Below are 21,465 nucleotides of genomic sequence, written 5' to 3' on the forward strand. Positions count from 1 at the left end.
GATGGTATTTGAATGAGCAGTCTGCACTCCTGATGATACCCAAGGCGTCGACAAATTGGCTGGCGCTGGAGGGAACCCGGGGGGAGGGACGCTATACCCAGCAGGTGGTGCCTGTCCAAGCAAAGATGGGGTTCCAAGCACAGGCACCGGGTAACCTTTCTCCTCCACAAGGGCAGTCATTGCTATGGAAGAGGTTCCCTGTGAATGTTCTGAGGCAAGGGCTGTGGCTCGCACTGTTTTATGTTCGGAATCCCGGAGAGGCCCATCTGACTTTTCCCAGTGGACTGATGTGGAGACCGTTGCAGTTATATCAGGTCCAGGCACTGGGGTGGATGAATTTCCGGGCACAGCAGGGGCTAAGGAAGACTGATTAGAAGTGAAGGAAGATATAGAGGGAGCCGGGTGGCCTGAGGAAGTCGTCACTGGAATCCTGGGAGGATCTTGTGGTCTTGATATTGGAGATCTCAGCAGAGGCTGTAGATTCCGCTGAATGAGAGGTCTCGGAGGCGGTATCCGGGGTGGCGGTGGGGGTAACTGGTTCCGCAGTCTTTTTGCATAACCACCAGTTCCATTGGTGAAGTTAATAACAGCCTGTCGCAAGAATTTATTGGCAATTAAAGCATCGGGAGAGACATCATGTTGATGACACGTGGGGCACGTATGGTCCTCTGATTCCAAGAGCGCTGTTCTGATACACTCATCACAGTAGCTGTTTGCACAGCAGGGAATGACAGCGGCATCAGTCACGATGTCTTTGCAGATGGGACACAGCAACTCGTCTGGGATAGGGTCGTCCTTTTCAGAAGACGAAGAGGGCTCCTCTGGGAAGAAAGGTGGCCTTTCTTTCTTCCCAATTGCGTATGCTTCTGCCTCTATAGTCGGGATCGCATATGTTCCAGTGTTGGTGAGCTTTGCACCTTTCACGTTAGGATCTTTCACTTCCACCATGAAACTTCTGGGGATTCCAGTGCTCCTTTTAATCCTAGGACGACGTTCGAAGCGTTCACGCCCCTTTGTGGGGCAGTTCTGAATATAATGGCCGGGTCTACCACAGCGGGAACAGGTATAAGATGGAGGTGGTGGACCTAGAGGCTTCTTCATGTAATTGACGGGGCCGTATGCCTGGGCAGATTGCCACATCATGGCTTTAATTTTATCTTCTTCAGAAGCATTGGCTTCAGCCAGATTGGCAGTCTTTGTAAGCTGGGCCAGAGACATCGATGCAGAAGAGTCATCAGCGACCGTTGAAGTGCCCATCACTGGTTCAGTTGGCCGTCTAGCGTCCGCCTTGCTTGGAGATATCACAGCTCCAATAGGAATTCTTCTAACAATTACAGACACGTTCTTAGGAATCAGAGCATTGTCATCGGTGTATTCTTCCTCGGTCTGCGCGTTGGTGATCTGCAGGTCGCACTTGGCAGCTTTCAGCTTCTCTCTCCCCATAATCAGCTTCTTGAGGTCGCGGAGGGAGATGTGCCGCCCATCAAAGGTGGCGATGGCATAGTTGAGTTGGGAAGCGAATTTATAATGCACACAGGCCATGGTGCCAAAGGACTCCTAGCGAAGGTCGGGCGCGGAGACGTGGACACGCTCAAGATATGTCTAGTTGTCAACTTAAGAGCAGAATATGTCGGTACAAAGAACACCCGAAAGACACCGAAGGACCGCAGGCCGCGGGTTCAACACCCCCTCCCCACAGCAAGGGCGTGAGAACCGCAATCCACACCCTGAGCGCAGAATCACTTCAGGGGCTGGAGGGCGAACCAGGGCGGGAGGGCCAGGGGCTCCGCCCAGGGGCACTGCGTCACCACCAAGCACCACCAAGCCTGCAGCGGGCCTCACCACCCAGGCGCCGCGCGGGGGGTGGGGCGGGGGCGGGGGATGGGCGGCCAGGGGCCTTGGTGGCCTGTCACGGCCGCCGAGGCTCAGGGACGCTGCCCCACCCGAGTGCTCCGCGCTTCTCTCACCTTCCGCTCCCTTCGCCTCTAGTCTCAGAACGGCGAGAACAGGCCCGGAAACTGCAAAGACCAGTTCTTCCTTTCTGTTCTGCCCGGTGCGGCTCCCGAGATGGCGGGGTCCAGCCGCAGCAGGTCCAGGGGTTGCCAAAGGTGTGGATGCAGTTGCCAAAGAAGAAACGACACGCAGACAGCGTACCGTGGATCAGCAGCCTAGCCAGGTTCTAGCCAGGCGCTTCGGGGGCTTCTCTGTCCCAGGACCACCGGGTCTTGGCAAGATCTCTCCCCTGAAAGCTCTCTTGGAGATCGAGGACGATGACCACGACCACAAGCCTAGGGCTGAGAAGCTCTGCCAAGAGGACCCTGCTTTCTTTTATAGCCCGGGAGCGTGGTGGGAGGAGCCAAATCAGCTGGCTGCAGGCTGCACCAATCAGCCGCCCGCAGGACTGGAAGCGTCACCGCTCCAGCACCAGCAGAGGGCGCCACTAGCCCGCCAAAGCGATTCCTGGGGCTTGTGGAGGACATTGCCGTTTTCTTGATTGAAGAGGGGACAATACAAATTTAGACAGGCTCCGGGGGGGTGAGGGGGTGGGGGTGGGGCGAGGACAAGCCCCCTGCCTTCTCACAGACAGTCCCCTGCTTGCCCTTCCCAGAACTGGGGAAGTCCAATCACCTGGCTCTGCCTTCCCCCAGAGGGAGGGTTGCATTGGCGCTTCTCGACCAGCCGAGGGCGGGACGGGCTCTTCAGCCCCGGAACCAGTCAACCCAATCTCTGTTATCCACAGCCAAAGACTATATCGGGGCGGGCCATCTGGTCGACCGCCCCGCCCCCCTCCCCCCGCTCCCGCCTCTCTCCCTCTCTGGATTGATGGCCAGGCCCATGCTGAGATACCAAGTCCGGGCCTGGCCATCTGGGCTTGCCAAAGCGTCAGCGCATTGAAAAGCTGGATCAGGGTGTTTTCTAAGGGGTTCTTTCTTTTGTTGTTGTTGTGGGTATTTTTTTAAGTTTTTTAATTTTTTTTTAAGGAGGGCTTTGGGGTTTTTTTTTGTTTTTTTTTGTTGTTGTTGTTGTTTAGTTTTGATTTTTTGTTCTGTTTGTGTGTGTGTGTGTGTGTGTGTGTGTGTGTGTGTGTGTTTGTGTGTGTTTGGATGTTTTTTGTGGGAGGGCCTGGGAGGCATCTCATCACAGGACTTGTAGGTTCTCTTGATTTTCCATAAGGTTCTGACAACTCTGTGTCCAGAAGGTGTTCGCTTCCTTCCGCCTTCGATGTTCCTTATGTTTGCTTCCTTTACCGTCTCCTGCAGCACTGTCGCTCTCCTTCTCTTGACTTTGTGCTATGCTTCCGATTGTGGCTGTCTCTCGTTGCAAGCTTTTCTGGAGAGTTGCTACCACGTGTGTTTCGACGTCTACGACTTTGTCCACCAGAGTCAACTTCTCTGTGGCCCCTTGTCAAGGGAGAATTCCTGATATGAAGTGGTGAGAAGCTCTCTGGAGGCCAGTTCTCTCCATTTGCTGACGCTCGAGGCTGTGCTCCAGCAGCATAACCTCTGTCGTATTTTTCATACCACTCTCTGTATTTTCTCTCCCACTCTCGGTAATGCTCGTTTTCAAATGGGTCTCTAAAGTCAACACTCCTCCCGTAATAAGCTTTTCTGTCATATGGTGGTGGAACTTTACTGTATCTATTAAAATGTGCACGTCCTGTTTCCCCTTGTGGTACAGTCCGTTTATTTGGAGACTGTCCCCTAAATGCTTGAGGGGACCTTGTTCGCGAAGGACATCGCGTACATAGTGGTGACCTTGACCTAGACCGACGATATCCATGAGGTCTAGACCTTGGGCGGTCATTTCGACTCTTGCCTCTGCCCCTTCTGGGGTATGGGTGTGATCGCGAATAGGAACGAGAGTGTGAGCGGCTAGGTGATCGAGAATAAGAAGGTGAGCGCGTTGAACCAGATCTTGATTTAGAGTAAGTAGAAGGACTTCTGGAGTATGAGGAACCACCATAGGGATATGTAGACTCTCCTTTTAGCCGTCGCTGCTCTGGGTAGAATTCTTCCCCGGGTCCAAGTGGCGCTTGTGTTGTTGGGATGGTATTTGAATGAGCAGTCTGCACTCCTGATGATACCCAAGGCGTCGACAAATTGGCTGGCGCTGGAGGGAACCCGGGGGGAGGGACGCTATACCCAGCAGGTGGTGCCTGTCCAAGCAAAGATGGGGTTCCAAGCACAGGCACCGGGTAACCTTTCTCCTCCACAAGGGCAGTCATTGCTATGGAAGAGGTTCCCTGTGAATGTTCTGAGGCAAGGGCTGTGGCTCGCACTGTTTTATGTTCGGAATCCCGGAGAGGCCCATCTGACTTTTCCCAGTGGACTGATGTGGAGACCGTTGCAGTTATATCAGGTCCAGGCACTGGGGTGGATGAATTTCCGGGCACAGCAGGGGCTAAGGAAGACTGATTAGAAGTGAAGGAAGATATAGAGGGAGCCGGGTGGCCTGAGGAAGTCGTCACTGGAATCCTGGGAGGATCTTGTGGTCTTGATATTGGAGATCTCAGCAGAGGCTGTAGATTCCGCTGAATGAGAGGTCTCGGAGGCGGTATCCGGGGGTGGCGGTGGGGGTAACTGGTTCCGCAGTCTTTTTGCATAACCACCAGTTCCATTGGTGAAGTTAATAACAGCCTGTCGCAAGAATTTATTGGCAATTAAAGCATCGGGAGAGACATCATGTTGATGACACGTGGGGCACGTATGGTCCTCTGATTCCAAGAGCGCTGTTCTGATACACTCATCACAGTAGCTGTTTGCACAGCAGGGAATGACAGCGGCATCAGTCACGATGTCTTTGCAGATGGGACACAGCAACTCGTCTGGGATAGGGTCGTCCTTTTCAGAAGACGAAGAGGGCTCCTCTGGGAAGAAAGGTGGCCTTTCTTTCTTCCCAATTGCGTATGCTTCTGCCTCTATAGTCGGGATCGCATATGTTCCAGTGTTGGTGAGCTTTGCACCTTTCACGTTAGGATCTTTCACTTCCACCATGAAACTTCTGGGGATTCCAGTGCTCCTTTTAATCCTAGGACGACGTTCGAAGCGTTCACGCCCCTTTGTGGGGCAGTTCTGAATATAATGGCCGGGTCTACCACAGCGGGAACAGGTATAAGATGGAGGTGGTGGACCTAGAGGCTTCTTCATGTAATTGACGGGGCCGTATGCCTGGGCAGATTGCCACATCATGGCTTTAATTTTATCTTCTTCAGAAGCATTGGCTTCAGCCAGATTGGCAGTCTTTGTAAGCTGGGCCAGAGACATCGATGCAGAAGAGTCATCAGCGACCGTTGAAGTGCCCATCACTGGTTCAGTTGGCCGTCTAGCGTCCGCCTTGCTTGGAGATATCACAGCTCCAATAGGAATTCTTCTAACAATTACAGACACGTTCTTAGGAATCAGAGCATTGTCATCGGTGTATTCTTCCTCGGTCTGCGCGTTGGTGATCTGCAGGTCGCACTTGGCAGCTTTCAGCTTCTCTCTCCCCATAATCAGCTTCTTGAGGTCGCGGAGGGAGATGTGCCGCCCATCAAAGGTGGCGATGGCATAGTTGAGTTGGGAAGCGAATTTATAATGCACACAGGCCATGGTGCCAAAGGACTCCTAGCGAAGGTCGGGCGCGGAGACGTGGACACGCTCAAGATATGTCTAGTTGTCAACTTAAGAGCAGAATATGTCGGTACAAAGAACACCCGAAAGACACCGAAGGACCGCAGGCCGCGGGTTCAACACGCCCTCCCCACAGCAAGGGCGTGAGAACCGCAATCCACACCCTGAGCGCAGAATCACTTCAGGGGCTGGAGGGCGAACCAGGGCGGGAGGGCCAGGGGCTCCGCCCAGGGGCACTGCGTCACCACCAAGCACCACCAAGCCTGCAGCGGGCCTCACCACCCAGGCGCCGCGCGGGGGGTGGGGCGGGGGCAGGGGATGGGCGGCTAGGGGCCTTGGTGGCCTGTCACGGCCGCCGAGGCTCAGGGACGCTGCCCCACCCGAGTGCTCCGCGCTTCTCTCACCTTCCGCTCCCTTGGCCTCTAGTCTCAGAACGGCGAGAACAGGCCCGGAAACTGGAAAGACCAGTTCTTCCTTTCTGTTCTGCCCGGTGCGGCTCCCGAGATGGCGGGGTCCAGCCACAGCAGGTCCAGGGGTTGCCAAAGGTGTGGATGCAGTTGCCAAAGAAGAAACGACACGCAGACAGCGTACCGTGGATCAGCAGCCTAGCCAGGTTCTAGCCAGGCGCTTCGGGGGCTTCTCTGTCCCAGGACCACCGGGTCTTGGCAAGATCTCTCCCCTGAAAGCTCTCTTGGAGATCGAGGACGATGACCACGACCACAAGCCTAGGGCTGAGAAGCTCTGCCAAGCGGACCCTGCTTTCTTTTATAGCCCGGGAGCGTGGTGGGAGGAGCCAAATCAGCTGGCTGCAGGCTGCACCAATCAGCCGCCCGCAGGACTGGAAGCGTCACCGCTCCAGCACCAGCAGAGGGCGCCACTAGCCCGCCAAAGCGATTCCTGGGGCTTGTGGAGGACATTGCCGTTTTCTTGATTGAAGAGGGGACAATACAAATTTAGACAGGCTCCGGGGGGGGTGAGGGGGTGGGGGTGGGGCGAGGACAAGCCCCCTGCCTTCTCACAGACAGTCCCCTGCTTGCCCTTCCCAGAACTGGGGAAGTCCAATCACCTGGCTCTGCCTTCCCCCAGAGGGAGGGTTGCATTGGCGCTTCTCGACCAGCCGAGGGCGGGACGGGCTCTTCAGCCCCGGAACCAGTCAACCCAATCTCTGTTATCCACAGCCAAAGACTATATTGGGGCCGGGCCATCTGGTCGACCGCCCCGCCCCCCTCCCCGGCTCCCGCCACTCTCCCTCTCTGGATTGATGGCCAGGCCCATGCTGAGATACCAAGTCCGGGCCTGGCCATCTGGGCTTGCCAAAGCGTCAGCGCATTGAAAAGCTGGATCAGGGTGTTTTCTAAGGGGTTCTTTCTTTTGTTGTTGTTGTGGGTATTTTTTTAAGTTTTTTAATTTTTTTTTAAGGAGGGCTTTGGGGTTTTTTTTGTTTTTTTTTTGTTGTTGTTGTTTAGTTTTGATTTTTTGTTCTGTTTGTGTGTGTGTGTGTGTGTGTGTGTGTGTGTGTTTGTGTGTGTTTGGATGTTTTCTGTGGGAGGGCCTGGGAGGCATCTCATCCCTGGACTTGTAGGTTCTCTTGATTTTCCATAAGGTTCTCACAACTCTGTGTCGAGAAGGTGTTCGCTTCCTTCCGCCTTCGATGTTCCTTATGTTTGCTTCCTTTACCGTCTCCTGCAGCACTGTCGCTCTCCTTCTCTTGACTTTGTGCTATGCTTCCGATTGTGGCTGTCTCTCGTTGCAAGCTTTTCTGGAGAGTTGCTACCACGTGTGTTTCGACGTCTACGACTTTGTCCACCAGAGTCAACTTCTCTGTGGCCCCTTGTCAAGGGAGAATTCCTGATATGAAGTGGTGAGAAGCTCTCTGGAGGCCAGTTCTCTCCATTTGCTGACGCTCGAGGCTGTGCTCCAGCAGCATAACCTCTGTCGTATTTTTCATACCACTCTCTGTATTTTCTCTCCCACTCTCGGTAATGCTCGTTTTCAAATGGGTCTCTAAAGTCAACACTCCTCCCGTAATAAGCTTTTCTGTCATATGGTGGTGGAACTTTACTGTATCTATTAAAATGTGCACGTCCTGTTTCCCCTTGTGGTACAGTCCGTTTATTTGGAGACTGTCCCCTAAATGCTTGAGGGGACCTTGTTCGCGAAGGACATCGCGTACATAGTGGTGACCTTGACCTAGACCGACGATATCCATGAGGTCTAGACCTTGGGCGGTCATTTCGACTCTTGCCTCTGCCCCTTCTGGGGTATGGGTGTGATCGCGAATAGGAACGAGAGTGTGAGCGGCTAGGTGATCGAGAATAAGAAGGTGAGCGCGTTGAACCAGATCTTGATTTAGAGTAAGTAGAAGGACTTCTGGAGTATGAGGAACCACCATAGGGATATGTAGACTCTCCTTTTAGCCGTCGCTGCTCTGGGTAGAATTCTTCCCCGGGTCCAAGTGGCGCTTGTGTTGTTGGGATGGTATTTGAATGAGCAGTCTGCACTCCTGATGATACCCAAGGCGTCGACAAATTGGCTGGCGCTGGAGGGAACCCGGGGGGAGGGACGCTATACCCAGCAGGTGGTGCCTGTCCGAGCAAAGATGGGGTTCCAAGCACAGGCACCGGGTAACCTTTCTCCTCCACAAGGGCAGTCATTGCTATGGAAGAGGTTCCCTGTGAATGTTCTGAGGCAAGGGCTGTGGCTCGCACTGTTTTATGTTCGGAATCCCGGAGAGGCCCATCTGACTTTTCCCAGTGGACTGATGTGGAGACCGTTGCAGTTATATCAGGTCCAGGCACTGGGGTGGATGAATTTCCGGGCACAGCAGGGGCTAAGGAAGACTGATTAGAAGTGAAGGAAGATATAGAGGGAGCCGGGTGGCCTGAGGAAGTCGTCACTGGAATCCTGGGAGGATCTTGTGGTCTTGATATTGGAGATCTCAGCAGAGGCTGTAGATTCCGCTGAATGAGAGGTCTCGGAGGCGGTATCCGGGGTGGCGGTGGGGGTAACTGGTTCCGCAGTCTTTTTGCATAACCACCAGTTCCATTGGTGAAGTTAATAACAGCCTGTCGCAAGAATTTATTGGCAATTAAAGCATCGGGAGAGACATCATGTTGATGACACGTGGGGCACGTATGGTCCTCTGATTCCAAGAGCGCTGTTCTGATACACTCATCACAGTAGCTGTTTGCACAGCAGGGAATGACAGCGGCATCAGTCACGATGTCTTTGCAGATGGGACACAGCAACTCGTCTGGGATAGGGTCGTCCTTTTCAGAAGACGAAGAGGGCTCCTCTGGGAAGAAAGGTGGCCTTTCTTTCTTCCCAATTGCGTATGCTTCTGCCTCTATAGTCGGGATCGCATATGTTCCAGTGTTGGTGAGCTTTGCACCTTTCACGTTAGGATCTTTCACTTCCACCATGAAACTTCTGGGGATTCCAGTGCTCCTTTTAATCCTAGGACGACGTTCGAAGCGTTCACGCCCCTTTGTGGGGCAGTTCTGAATATAATGGCCGGGTCTACCACAGCGGGAACAGGTATAAGATGGAGGTGGTGGACCTAGAGGCTTCTTCATGTAATTGACGGGGCCGTATGCCTGGGCAGATTGCCACATCATGGCTTTAATTTTATCTTCTTCAGAAGCATTGGCTTCAGCCAGATTGGCAGTCTTTGTAAGCTGGGCCAGAGACATCGATGCAGAAGAGTCATCAGCGACCGTTGAAGTGCCCATCACTGGTTCAGTTGGCCGTCTAGCGTCCGCCTTGCTTGTAGATATCACAGCTCCAATAGGAATTCTTCTAACAATTACAGACACGTTCTTAGGAATCAGAGCATTGTCATCGGTGTATTCTTCCTCGGTCTGCGCGTTGGTGATCTGCAGGTCGCACTTGGCAGCTTTCAGCTTCTCTCTCCCCATAATCAGCTTCTTGAGGTCGCGGAGGGAGATGTGCCGCCCATCAAAGGTGGCGATGGCATAGTTGAGTTGGGAAGCGAATTTATAATGCACACAGGCCATGGTGCCAAAGGACTCCTAGCGAAGGTCGGGCGCGGAGACGTGGACACGCTCAAGATATGTCTAGTTGTCAACTTAAGAGCAGAATATGTCGGTACAAAGAACACCCGAAAGACACCGAAGGACCGCAGGCCGCGGGTTCAACACGCCCTCCCCACAGCAAGGGCGTGAGAACCGCAATCCACACCCTGAGCGCAGAATCACTTCAGGGGCTGGAGGGCGAACCAGGGCGGGAGGGCCAGGGGCTCCGCCCAGGGGCACTGCGTCACCACCAAGCCTGCAGCGGGCCTCACCACCCAGGCGCCGCGCGGGGGGTGGGGCGGGGGGGGGGGGGCGGTTGGGCGGCCAGGGGCCTTGGTGGCCTGTCACGGCCGCCGAGGCTCAGGGACGCTGCCCCACCCGAGTGCTCCGCGCTTCTCTCACCTTCCGCTCCCTTCGCCTCTAGTCTCAGAACGGCGAGAACAGGCCCGGAAACTGCAAAGACCAGTTCTTCCTTTCTGTTCTGCCCGGTGCGGCTCCCGAGATGGCGGGGTCCAGCCGCAGCAGGTCCAGGGGTTGCCAAAGGTGTGGATGCAGTTGCCAAAGAAGAAACGACACGCAGACAGCGTACCGTGGATCAGCAGCCTAGCCAGGTTCTAGCCAGGCGCTTTGGGGGCTTCTCTGTCCCAGGACCACCGGGTCTTGGCAAGATCTCTCCCCTGAAAGCTCTCTTGGAGATCGAGGACGATGACCACGACCACAAGCCTAGGGCTGAGAAGCTCTGCCAAGAGGACCCTGCTTTCTTTTATAGCCCGGGAGCGTGGTGGGAGGAGCCAAATCAGCTGGCTGCAGGCTGCACCAATCAGCCGCCCGCAGGACTGGAAGCGTCACCGCTCCAGCACCAGCAGAGGGCGCCACTAGCCCGCCAAAGCGATTCCTGGGGCTTGTGGAGGACATTGCCGTTTTCTTGATTGAAGAGGGGACAATACAAATTTAGACAGGCTCCGGGGGGGTGAGGGGGTGGGGGTGGGGCGAGGACAAGCCCCCTGCCTTCTCACAGACAGTCCCCTGCTTGCCCTTCCCAGAACTGGGGAAGTCCAATCACCTGGCTCTGCCTTCCCCCAGAGGGAGGGTTGCATTGGCGCTTCTCGACCAGCCGAGGGCGGGACGGGCTCTTCAGCCCCGGAACCAGTCAACCCAATCTCTGTTATCCACAGCCAAAGACTATATCGGGGCGGGCCATCTGGTCGACCGCCCCGCCCCCCTCCCCCCGCTCCCGCCTCTCTCCCTCTCTGGATTGATGGCCAGGCCCATGCTGAGATACCAAGTCCGGGCCTGGCCATCTGGGCTTGCCAAAGCGTCAGCGCATTGAAAAGCTGGATCAGGGTGTTTTCTAAGGGGTTCTTTCTTTTGTTGTTGTTGTGGGTATTTTTTTAAGTTTTTTAATTTTTTTTTAAGGAGGGCTTTGGGGTTTTTTTTTGTTTTTTTTTGTTGTTGTTGTTGTTTAGTTTTGATTTTTTGTTCTGTTTGTGTGTGTGTGTGTGTGTGTGTGTGTGTGTGTGTGTGTTTGTGTGTGTTTGGATGTTTTTTGTGGGAGGGCCTGGGAGGCATCTCATCACAGGACTTGTAGGTTCTCTTGATTTTCCATAAGGTTCTGACAACTCTGTGTCCAGAAGGTGTTCGCTTCCTTCCGCCTTCGATGTTCCTTATGTTTGCTTCCTTTACCGTCTCCTGCAGCACTGTCGCTCTCCTTCTCTTGACTTTGTGCTATGCTTCCGATTGTGGCTGTCTCTCGTTGCAAGCTTTTCTGGAGAGTTGCTACCACGTGTGTTTCGACGTCTACGACTTTGTCCACCAGAGTCAACTTCTCTGTGGCCCCTTGTCAAGGGAGAATTCCTGATATGAAGTGGTGAGAAGCTCTCTGGAGGCCAGTTCTCTCCATTTGCTGACGCTCGAGGCTGTGCTCCAGCAGCATAACCTCTGTCGTATTTTTCATACCACTCTCTGTATTTTCTCTCCCACTCTCGGTAATGCTCGTTTTCAAATGGGTCTCTAAAGTCAACACTCCTCCCGTAATAAGCTTTTCTGTCATATGGTGGTGGAACTTTACTGTATCTATTAAAATGTGCACGTCCTGTTTCCCCTTGTGGTACAGTCCGTTTATTTGGAGACTGTCCCCTAAATGCTTGAGGGGACCTTGTTCGCGAAGGACATCGCGTACATAGTGGTGACCTTGACCTAGACCGACGATATCCATGAGGTCTAGACCTTGGGCGGTCATTTCGACTCTTGCCTCTGCCCCTTCTGGGGTATGGGTGTGATCGCGAATAGGAACGAGAGTGTGAGCGGCTAGGTGATCGAGAATAAGAAGGTGAGCGCGTTGAACCAGATCTTGATTTAGAGTAAGTAGAAGGACTTCTGGAGTATGAGGAACCACCATAGGGATATGTAGACTCTCCTTTTAGCCGTCGCTGCTCTGGGTAGAATTCTTCCCCGGGTCCAAGTGGCGCTTGTGTTGTTGGGATGGTATTTGAATGAGCAGTCTGCACTCCTGATGATACCCAAGGCGTCGACAAATTGGCTGGCGCTGGAGGGAACCCGGGGGGAGGGACGCTATACCCAGCAGGTGGTGCCTGTCCGAGCAAAGATGGGGTTCCAAGCACAGGCACCGGGTAACCTTTCTCCTCCACAAGGGCAGTCATTGCTATGGAAGAGGTTCCCTGTGAATGTTCTGAGGCAAGGGCTGTGGCTCGCACTGTTTTATGTTCGGAATCCCGGAGAGGCCCATCTGACTTTTCCCAGTGGACTGATGTGGAGACCGTTGCAGTTATATCAGGTCCAGGCACTGGGGTGGATGAATTTCCGGGCACAGCAGGGGCTAAGGAAGACTGATTAGAAGTGAAGGAAGATATAGAGGGAGCCGGGTGGCCTGAGGAAGTCGTCACTGGAATCCTGGGAGGATCTTGTGGTCTTGATATTGGAGATCTCAGCAGAGGCTGTAGATTCCGCTGAATGAGAGGTCTCGGAGGCGGTATCCGGGGTGGCGGTGGGGGTAACTGGTTCCGCAGTCTTTTTGCATAACCACCAGTTCCATTGGTGAAGTTAATAACAGCCTGTCGCAAGAATTTATTGGCAATTAAAGCATCGGGAGAGACATCATGTTGATGACACGTGGGGCACGTATGGTCCTCTGATTCCAAGAGCGCTGTTCTGATACACTCATCACAGTAGCTGTTTGCACAGCAGGGAATGACAGCGGCATCAGTCACGATGTCTTTGCAGATGGGACACAGCAACTCGTCTGGGATAGGGTCGTCCTTTTCAGAAGACGAAGAGGGCTCCTCTGGGAAGAAAGGTGGCCTTTCTTTCTTCCCAATTGCGTATGCTTCTGCCTCTATAGTCGGGATCGCATATGTTCCAGTGTTGGTGAGCTTTGCACCTTTCACGTTAGGATCTTTCACTTCCACCATGAAACTTCTGGGGATTCCAGTGCTCCTTTTAATCCTAGGACGACGTTCGAAGCGTTCACGCCCCTTTGTGGGGCAGTTCTGAATATAATGGCCGGGTCTACCACAGCGGGAACAGGTATAAGATGGAGGTGGTGGACCTAGAGGCTTCTTCATGTAATTGACGGGGCCGTATGCCTGGGCAGATTGCCACATCATGGCTTTAATTTTATCTTCTTCAGAAGCATTGGCTTCAGCCAGATTGGCAGTCTTTGTAAGCTGGGCCAGAGACATCGATGCAGAAGAGTCATCAGCGACCGTTGAAGTGCCCATCACTGGTTCAGTTGGCCGTCTAGCGTCCGCCTTGCTTGTAGATATCACAGCTCCAATAGGAATTCTTCTAACAATTACAGACACGTTCTTAGGAATCAGAGCATTGTCATCGGTGTATTCTTCCTCGGTCTGCGCGTTGGTGATCTGCAGGTCGCACTTGGCAGCTTTCAGCTTCTCTCTCCCCATAATCAGCTTCTTGAGGTCGCGGAGGGAGATGTGCCGCCCATCAAAGGTGGCGATGGCATAGTTGAGTTGGGAAGCGAATTTATAATGCACACAGGCCATGGTGCCAAAGGACTCCTAGCGAAGGTCGGGCGCGGAGACGTGGACACGCTCAAGATATGTCTAGTTGTCAACTTAAGAGCAGAATATGTCGGTACAAAGAACACCCGAAAGACACCGAAGGACCGCAGGCCGCGGGTTCAACACGCCCTCCCCACAGCAAGGGCGTGAGAACCGCAATCCACACCCTGAGCGCAGAATCACTTCAGGGGCTGGAGGGCGAACCAGGGCGGGAGGGCCAGGGGCTCCGCCCAGGGGCACTGCGTCACCACCAAGCCTGCAGCGGGCCTCACCACCCAGGCGCCGCGCGGGGGGTGGGGCGGGGGGGGGGGGGCGGTTGGGCGGCCAGGGGCCTTGGTGGCCTGTCACGGCCGCCGAGGCTCAGGGACGCTGCCCCACCCGAGTGCTCCGCGCTTCTCTCACCTTCCGCTCCCTTCGCCTCTAGTCTCAGAACGGCGAGAACAGGCCCGGAAACTGCAAAGACCAGTTCTTCCTTTCTGTTCTGCCCGGTGCGGCTCCCGAGATGGCGGGGTCCAGCCGCAGCAGGTCCAGGGGTTGCCAAAGGTGTGGATGCAGTTGCCAAAGAAGAAACGACACGCAGACAGCGTACCGTGGATCAGCAGCCTAGCCAGGTTCTAGCCAGGCGCTTTGGGGGCTTCTCTGTCCCAGGACCACCGGGTCTTGGCAAGATCTCTCCCCTGAAAGCTCTCTTGGAGATCGAGGACGATGACCACGACCACAAGCCTAGGGCTGAGAAGCTCTGCCAAGAGGACCCTGCTTTCTTTTATAGCCCGGGAGCGTGGTGGGAGGAGCCAAATCAGCTGGCTGCAGGCTGCACCAATCAGCCGCCCGCAGGACTGGAAGCGTCACCGCTCCAGCACCAGCAGAGGGCGCCACTAGCCCGCCAAAGCGATTCCTGGGGCTTGTGGAGGACATTGCCGTTTTCTTGATTGAAGAGGGGACAATACAAATTTAGACAGGCTCCGGGGGGGTGAGGGGGTGGGGGTGGGGCGAGGACAAGCCCCCTGCCTTCTCACAGACAGTCCCCTGCTTGCCCTTCCCAGAACTGGGGAAGTCCAATCACCTGGCTCTGCCTTCCCCCAGAGGGAGGGTTGCATTGGCGCTTCTCGACCAGCCGAGGGCGGGACGGGCTCTTCAGCCCCAGAACCAGTCAACCCAATCTCTGTTATCCACAGCCAAAGACTATATCGGGGCGGGCCATCTGGTCGACCGCCCCGCCCCCCTCCCCCCGCTCCCGCCTCTCTCCCTCTCTGGATTGATGGCCAGGCCCATGCTGAGATACCAAGTCCGGGCCTGGCCATCTGGGCTTGCCAAAGCGTCAGCGCATTGAAAAGCTGGATCAGGGTGTTTTCTAAGGGGTTCTTTCTTTTGTTGTTGTTGTGGGTATTTTTTTAAGTTTTTTAATTTTTTTTTAAGGAGGGCTTTGGGGTTTTTTTTTGTTTTTTTTTGTTGTTGTTGTTGTTTAGTTTTGATTTTTTGTTCTGTTTGTGTGTGTGTGTGTGTGTGTGTGTGTGTGTGTGTGTGTGTTTGTGTGTGTTTGGATGTTTTTTGTGGGAGGGCCTGGGAGGCATCTCATCACAGGACTTGTAGGTTCTCTTGATTTTCCATAAGGTTCTGACAACTCTGTGTCCAGAAGGTGTTCGCTTCCTTCCGCCTTCGATGTTCCTTATGTTTGCTTCCTTTACCGTCTCCTGCAGCACTGTCGCTCTCCTTCTCTTGACTTTGTGCTATGCTTCCGATTGTGGCTGTCTCTCGTTGCAAGCTTTTCTGGAGAGTTGCTACCACGTGTGTTTCGACGTCTACGACTTTGTCCACCAGAGTCAACTTCTCTGTGGCCCCTTGTCAAGGGAGAATTCCTGATATGAAGTGGTGAGAAGCTCTCTGGAGGCCAGTTCTCTCCATTTGCTGACGCTCGAGGCTGTGCTCCAGCAGCATAACCTCTGTCGTATTTTTCATACCACTCTCTGTATTTTCTCTCCCACTCTCGGTAATGCTCGTTTTCAAATGGGTCTCTAAAGTCAACACTCCTCCCGTAATAAGCTTTTCTGTCATATGGTGGTGGAACTTTACTGTATCTATTAAAATGTGCACGTCCTGTTTCCCCTTGTGGTACAGTCCGTTTATTTGGAGACTGTCCCCTAAATGCTTGAGGGGACCTTGTTCGCGAAGGACATCGCGTACATAGTGGTGACCTTGACCTAGACCGACGATATCCATGAGGTCTAGACCTTGGGCGGTCATTTCGACTCTTGCCTCTGCCCCTTCTGGGGTATGGGTGTGATCGCGAATAGGAACGAGAGTGTGAGCGGCTAGGTGATCGAGAATAAGAAGGTGAGCGCGTTGAACCAGATCTTGATTTAGAGTAAGTAGAAGGACTTCTGGAGTATGAGGAACCACCATAGGGATATGTAGACTCTCCTTTTAGCCGTCGCTGCTCTGGGTAGAATTCTTCCCCGGGTCCAAGTGGCGCTTGTGTTGTTGGGATGGTATTTGAATGAGCAGTCTGCACTCCTGATGATACCCAAGGCGTCGACAAATTGGCTGGCGCTGGAGGGAACCCGGGGGGAGGGACGCTATACCCAGCAGGTGGTGCCTGTCCAAGCAAAGATGGGGTTCCAAGCACAGGCACCGGGTAACCTTTCTCCTCCACAAGGGCAGTCATTGCTATGGAAGAGGTTCCCTGTGAATGTTCTGAGGCAAGGGCTGTGGCTCGCACTGTTTTATGTTCGGAATCCCGGAGAGGCCCATCTGACTTTTCCCAGTGGACTGATGTGGAGACCGTTGCAGTTATATCAGGTCCAGGCACTGGGGTGGATGAATTTCCGGGCACAGCAGGGGCTAAGGAAGACTGATTAGAAGTGAAGGAAGATATAGAGGGAGCCGGGTGGCCTGAGGAAGTCGTCACTGGAATCCTGGGAGGATCTTGTGGTCTTGATATTGGAGATCTCAGCAGAGGCTGTAGATTCCGCTGAATGAGAGGTCTCGGAGGCGGTATCCGGGGTGGCGGTGGGGGTAACTGGTTCCGCAGTCTTTTTGCATAACCACCAGTTCCATTGGTGAAGTTAATAACAGCCTGTCGCAAGAATTTATTGGCAATTAAAGCATCGGGAGAGACATCATGTTGATGACACGTGGGGCACGTATGGTCCTCTGATTCCAAGAGCGCTGTTCTGATACACTCATCACAGTAGCTGTTTGCACAGCAGGGAATGACAGCGGCATCAGTCACGATGTCTTTGCAGATGGGACACAGCAACTCGTCTGGGATAGGGTCGTCCTTTTCAGAAGACGAAGAGGGCTCCTCTGGGAAGAAAGGTGGCCTTTCTTTCTTCCCAATTGCGTATGCTTCTGCCTCTATAGTCGGGATCGCATATGTTCCAGTGTTGGTGAGCTTTGCACCTTTCACGTTAGGATCTTTCACTTCCACCATGAAACTTCTGGGGATTCCAGTGCTCCTTTTAATCCTAGGACGACGTTTGAAGCGTTCACGCCCCTTTGTGGGGCAGTTCTGAATATAATGGCCGGGTCTACCACAGCGGGAACAGGTATAAGATGGAGGTGGTGGACCTAGAGGCTTCTTCATGTAATTGACGGGGCCGTATGCCTGGGCAGATTGCCACATCATGGCTTTAATTTTATCTTCTTCAGAAGCATTGGCTTCAGCCAGATTGGCAGTCTTTGTAAGCTGGGCCAGAGACATCGATGCAGAAGAGTCATCAGCGACCGTTGAAGTGCCCATCACTGGTTCAGTTGGCCGTCTAGCGTCCGCCTTGCTTGTAGATATCACAGCTCCAATAGGAATTCTTCTAACAATTACAGACACGTTCTTAGGAATCAGAGCATTGTCATCGGTGTATTCTTCCTCGGTCTGCGCGTTGGTGATCTGCAGGTCGCACTTGGCAGCTTTCAGCTTCTCTCTCCCCATAATCAGCTTCTTGAGGTCGCGGAGGGAGATGTGCCGCCCATCAAAGGTGGCGATGGCATAGTTGAGTTGGGAAGCGAATTTATAATGCACACAGGCCATGGTGCCAAAGGACTCCTAGCGAAGGTCGGGCGCGGAGACGTGGACACGCTCAAGATATGTCTAGTTGTCAACTTAAGAGCAGAATATGTCGGTACAAAGAACACCCGAAAGACACCGAAGGACCGCAGGCCGCGGGTTCAACACGCCCTCCCCACAGCAAGGGCGTGAGAACCGCAATCCACACCCTGAGCGCAGAATCACTTCAGGGGCTGGAGGGCGAACCAGGGCGGGAGGGCCAGGGGCTCCGCCCAGGGGCACTGCGTCACCACCAAGCACCACCAAGCCTGCAGCGGGCCTCACCACCCAGGCGCCGCGCGGGGGGTGGGGCGGGGGCAGGGGATGGGCGGCTAGGGGCCTTGGTGGCCTGTCACGGCCGCCGAGGCTCAGGGACGCTGCCCCACCCGAGTGCTCCGCGCTTCTCTCACCTTCCGCTCCCTTGGCCTCTAGTCTCAGAACGGCGAGAACAGGCCCGGAAACTGGAAAGACCAGTTCTTCCTTTCTGTTCTGCCCGGTGCGGCTCCCGAGATGGCGGGGTCCAGCCACAGCAGGTCCAGGGGTTGCCAAAGGTGTGGATGCAGTTGCCAAAGAAGAAACGACACGCAGACAGCGTACCGTGGATCAGCAGCCTAGCCAGGTTCTAGCCAGGCGCTTCGGGGGCTTCTCTGTCCCAGGACCACCGGGTCTTGGCAAGATCTCTCCCCTGAAAGCTCTCTTGGAGATCGAGGACGATGACCACGACCACAAGCCTAGGGCTGAGAAGCTCTGCCAAGCGGACCCTGCTTTCTTTTATAGCCCGGGAGCGTGGTGGGAGGAGCCAAATCAGCTGGCTGCAGGCTGCACCAATCAGCCGCCCGCAGGACTGGAAGCGTCACCGCTCCAGCACCAGCAGAGGGCGCCACTAGCCCGCCAAAGCGATTCCTGGGGCTTGTGGAGGACATTGCCGTTTTCTTGATTGAAGAGGGGACAATACAAATTTAGACAGGCTCCGGGGGGGTGAGGGGGTGGGGGTGGGGCGAGGACAAGCCCCCTGCCTTCTCACAGACAGTCCCCTGCTTGCCCTTCCCAGAACTGGGGAAGTCCAATCACCTGGCTCTGCCTTCCCCCAGAGGGAGGGTTGCATTGGCGCTTCTCGACCAGCCGAGGGCGGGACGGGCTCTTCAGCCCCGGAACCAGTCAACCCAATCTCTGTTATCCACAGCCAAAGACTATATTGGGGCCGGGCCATCTGGTCGACCGCCCCGCCCCCCTCCCCGGCTCCCGCCACTCTCCCTCTCTGGATTGATGGCCAGGCCCATGCTGAGATACCAAGTCCGGGCCTGGCCATCTGGGCTTGCCAAAGCGTCAGCGCATTGAAAAGCTGGATCAGGGTGTTTTCTAAGGGGTTCTTTCTTTTGTTGTTGTTGTGGGTATTTTTTTAAGTTTTTTAATTTTTTTTTAAGGAGGGCTTTGGGGTTTTTTTTGTTTTTTTTTTGTTGTTGTTGTTTAGTTTTGATTTTTTGTTCTGTTTGTGTGTGTGTGTGTGTGTGTGTGTGTGTGTGTTTGTGTGTGTTTGGATGTTTTCTGTGGGAGGGCCTGGGAGGCATCTCATCCCTGGACTTGTAGGTTCTCTTGATTTTCCATAAGGTTCTCACAACTCTGTGTCGAGAAGGTGTTCGCTTCCTTCCGCCTTCGATGTTCCTTATGTTTGCTTCCTTTACCGTCTCCTGCAGCACTGTCGCTCTCCTTCTCTTGACTTTGTGCTATGCTTCCGATTGTGGCTGTCTCTCGTTGCAAGCTTTTCTGGAGAGTTGCTACCACGTGTGTTTCGACGTCTACGACTTTGTCCACCAGAGTCAACTTCTCTGTGGCCCCTTGTCAAGGGAGAATTCCTGATATGAAGTGGTGAGAAGCTCTCTGGAGGCCAGTTCTCTCCATTTGCTGACGCTCGAGGCTGTGCTCCAGCAGCATAACCTCTGTCGTATTTTTCATACCACTCTCTGTATTTTCTCTCCCACTCTCGGTAATGCTCGTTTTCAAATGGGTCTCTAAAGTCAACACTCCTCCCGTAATAAGCTTTTCTGTCATATGGTGGTGGAACTTTACTGTATCTATTAAAATGTGCACGTCCTGTTTCCCCTTGTGGTACAGTCCGTTTATTTGGAGACTGTCCCCTAAATGCTTGAGGGGACCTTGTTCGCGAAGGACATCGCGTACATAGTGGTGACCTTGACCTAGACCGACGATATCCATGAGGTCTAGACCTTGGGCGGTCATTTTGACTCTTGCCTCTGCCCCTTCTGGGGTATGGGTGTGATCGCGAATAGGAACGAGAGTGTGAGCGGCTAGGTGATCGAGAATAAGAAGGTGAGCGCGTTGAACCAGATCTTGATTTAGAGTAAGTAGAAGGACTTCTGGAGTATGAGGAACCACCATAGGGATATGTAGACTCTCCTTTTAGCCGTCGCTGCTCTGGGTAGAATTCTTCCCCGGGTCCAAGTGGCGCTTGTGTTGTTGGGATGGTATTTGAATGAGCAGTCTGCACTCCTGATGATACCCAAGGCGTCGACAAATTGGCTGGCGCTGGAGGGAACCCGGGGGGAGGGACGCTATACCCAGCAGGTGGTGCCTGTCCGAGCAAAGATGGGGTTCCAAGCACAGGCACCGGGTAACCTTTCTCCTCCACAAGGGCAGTCATTGCTATGGAAGAGGTTCCCTGTGAATGTTCTGAGGCAAGGGCTGTGGCTCGCACTGTTTTATGTTCGGAATCCCGGAGAGGCCCATCTGACTTTTCCCAGTGGACTGATGTGGAGACCGTTGCAGTTATATCAGGTCCAGGCACTGGGGTGGATGAATTTCCGGGCACAGCAGGGGCTAAGGAAGACTGATTAGAAGTGAAGGAAGATATAGAGGGAGCCGGGTGGCCTGAGGAAGTCGTCACTGGAATCCTGGGAGGATCTTGTGGTCTTGATATTGGAGATCTCAGCAGAGGCTGTAGATTCCGCTGAATGAGAGGTCTCGGAGGCGGTATCCGGGGTGGCGGTGGGGGTAACTGGTTCCGCAGTCTTTTTGCATAACCACCAGTTCCATTGGTGAAGTTAATAACAGCCTGTCGCAAGAATTTATTGGCAATTAAAGCATCGGGAGAGACATCATGTTGATGACACGTGGGGCACGTATGGTCCTCTGATTCCAAGAGCGCTGTTCTGATACACTCATCACAGTAGCTGTTTGCACAGCAGGGAATGACAGCGGCATCAGTCACGATGTCTTTGCAGATGGGACACAGCAACTCGTCTGGGATAGGGTCGTCCTTTTCAGAAGACGAAGAGGGCTCCTCTGGGAAGAAAGGTGGCCTTTCTTTCTTCCCAATTGCGTATGCTTCTGCCTCTATAGTCGGGATCGCATATGTTCCAGTGTTGGTGAGCTTTGCACCTTTCACGTTAGGATCTTTCACTTCCACCATGAAACTTCTGGGGATTCCAGTGCTCCTTTTAATCCTAGGACGACGTTCGAAGCGTTCACGCCCCTTTGTGGGGCAGTTCTGAATATAATGGCCGGGTCTACCACAGCGGGAACAGGTATAAGATGGAGGTGGTGGACCTAGAGGCTTCTTCATGTAATTGACGGGGCCGTATGCCTGGGCAGATTGCCACATCATGGCTTTAATTTTATCTTCTTCAGAAGCATTGGCTTCAGCCAGATTGGCAGTCTTTGTAAGCTGGGCCAGAGACATCGATGCAGAAGAGTCATCAGCGACCGTTGAAGTGCCCATCACTGGT

The 21,465-nt window shown here is 53.9% G+C and overlaps 5 pseudogenes; all 5 read right to left on the reverse strand.

The window, feature by feature from the left end:
• Window positions 1–370: 370 nt before the first annotated feature.
• On the reverse strand, window positions 371–1,257 carry LOC138998626 (E3 ubiquitin-protein ligase RBBP6 pseudogene; annotated as a pseudogene).
• A 19-nt stretch (window positions 1,258–1,276) lies between these two features.
• On the reverse strand, window positions 1,277–5,588 carry LOC138998627 (E3 ubiquitin-protein ligase RBBP6 pseudogene; annotated as a pseudogene).
• A 2,151-nt stretch (window positions 5,589–7,739) lies between these two features.
• Window positions 7,740–9,625, reverse strand: LOC138998628 (E3 ubiquitin-protein ligase RBBP6 pseudogene; annotated as a pseudogene).
• A 2,154-nt stretch (window positions 9,626–11,779) lies between these two features.
• LOC138998629 (E3 ubiquitin-protein ligase RBBP6 pseudogene) lies at window positions 11,780–13,665 on the reverse strand (annotated as a pseudogene).
• A 6,906-nt stretch (window positions 13,666–20,571) lies between these two features.
• LOC138998630 (E3 ubiquitin-protein ligase RBBP6 pseudogene) lies at window positions 20,572–21,458 on the reverse strand (annotated as a pseudogene).
• Between the last annotated feature and the right edge of the window lie 7 nt (window positions 21,459–21,465).

The sequence above is a fragment of the Myotis yumanensis genome, unplaced genomic scaffold (assembly GCF_028538775.1).
Source record: "Myotis yumanensis isolate MYYU_CA2020_CCGP unplaced genomic scaffold, mMyoYum1.0.hap1 SCAF_20, whole genome shotgun sequence".
In the NCBI taxonomy this organism is placed as follows: Eukaryota; Metazoa; Chordata; class Mammalia; order Chiroptera; family Vespertilionidae; genus Myotis; species Myotis yumanensis.